This window comes from Mus pahari, chromosome 15 (assembly GCF_900095145.1).
Source record: "Mus pahari chromosome 15, PAHARI_EIJ_v1.1, whole genome shotgun sequence".
Taxonomy (NCBI): domain Eukaryota; kingdom Metazoa; phylum Chordata; class Mammalia; order Rodentia; family Muridae; genus Mus; species Mus pahari.
The window spans coordinates 80,259,071-80,260,943 of NC_034604.1; positions in this window are offsets into that span (position 1 = coordinate 80,259,071).

The window sequence follows — 1,873 nt, forward strand, 5'->3', positions numbered from 1 at the left end:
GGGAAAGGAAGGGAGAAAAGGAGGAAGTGAAGGGGAGGGAAAGGAAGGGAAGCAGAATGGAAGGGAGCAAAAAGGAACTTGCTCATAAGTAGTAAGTTATAAGGAAATGCAATTCAGTATAACTGGCCTTGTTCTAGATATGCTGGGTATGAGAATAAAACACCTCATCAATACATATATCTTCTTCAACTTGAAAGTCTCTTTTTAAAAGGAGGATCATTCCAGATGTAGATGAGAGAGATGTTATTTAAGGGGTTTGCTCTTCTTTAAGATGAAGCCAAGAGTACCAATGGCCATTTTGCCCATTCCAGGAAATCTTCATTCATAGTTTAGAAATTCACAGTACTGCAAAAGTTTTAATATCTAGGAACACGGTTCATAGCAGAATCGTACTCTATCAAAGCTGCAGTGTGAGTAACAAATGACTCACTGTTTTTCTGGGTACCTGATGGACATACCTATCGTTACAAAAGTGGCAATGAGCATTATTGTACTTAGTAAGTACAATATAGAGATTTCATTCATGCTGGACTCAGAAAGATTATAACGAATTAAAAGAAATTCATTTCATTTAAGTTACCATAATATAAAGTAACTTTTATTCTTCTGAATTTTCATCGTGGATGCTTACTGTCTCCATTTGCTACCCAGGACTAGTCCTGGAAATATCTAGTTTTCAGATCACCTTATACAGTCCTAGAATGTTTTCAGCCTCTGAATAAGTTCACCCTTTCTAGCTCTTTCTGGATTCTGGCTAGCTGGTCAGTTGTTCTGGCTTAAAATTCTTCTCCATACTGACTGGTTGAAACTGGCTTCTTTATGCTTCTGACTGATTATCTTCTTGGCCACATAGTAACTTTGGCAACATGTACTATTCCTTTGGCTCCATCTCCCTGTCTGTCTCCTTTGGTCTTCACCTGTGTCTAGCTTGTTCTCGTTCTGCCACACATCTCTGTACAACTTTCCCAATAAAATTGCCTTTCTTCTCTCTCTGTACTGCTCTCTCTAAATAGCCTCCTTTTTATATATGTTCTCATGAGAGTTGGGCATATCTTATTCTGTCACATGTGTCTCTGATCTATCCCTTTGACTGCTACTTAATTCGAGATATCTTTCAAACATGAGTGTTTCCTTATACAAATTAATTTTACCTTCATGATTGGGATTAAAGGTGTGTGTATTCTGGCCAGAGTAACCATTTTGCTGGATTAAAAATCCTGCACACCATAAGTATTTTTTTTTTTTTTTTGGAAACTCACATAGTCATATTCCATCTGGGAAATATGAGAACTTACAGTACATTTAACTTATAAAGTTTGGAGTGAGGTGGGGTGGCTTATCACTGTACGATAGCCCGGGTCAAGTATGAAAGAATAACTGTGAAAAGCATGGTTTTAATGAAGGTTTTGTTTGAATAAGTTAGCTTTCCCAAAGGCCAAGAAAAATCACTTAAAATATAAATGTGTTGACATTATTTTGGCTGAAACATGAAACTACCAGACTCTGTGAGGCAAACACATTTGCCCACAAATTTCAGAATATACAAAGAAGACACTAATTGCAGTAACCACCATTTAAACAATCATGTAGAAATATTTCAGTAGAGAAGCTGTCAAAGAAATTCCTTTTTAGAGTTTCATGAAAACAAAACAGAGTAAAAAGAAGCTCTTCTTGGAAGCTAAATCTCCAGACTCTGCCTAATTATTTCCAGTACGCCTGCATGTGGTGAGTGATAATAAGTGTTTATGAAAAGATAAGATTCTATTGGAGCTACTGAAATATTCTTTTCTGTTTTATCCTTTGTGTTTTTATTGCAATAACTCTCTCTCTCTCTCTCTCTCTCTCTCTCTCTCTCTCTCTCTCTCTCTCTCTC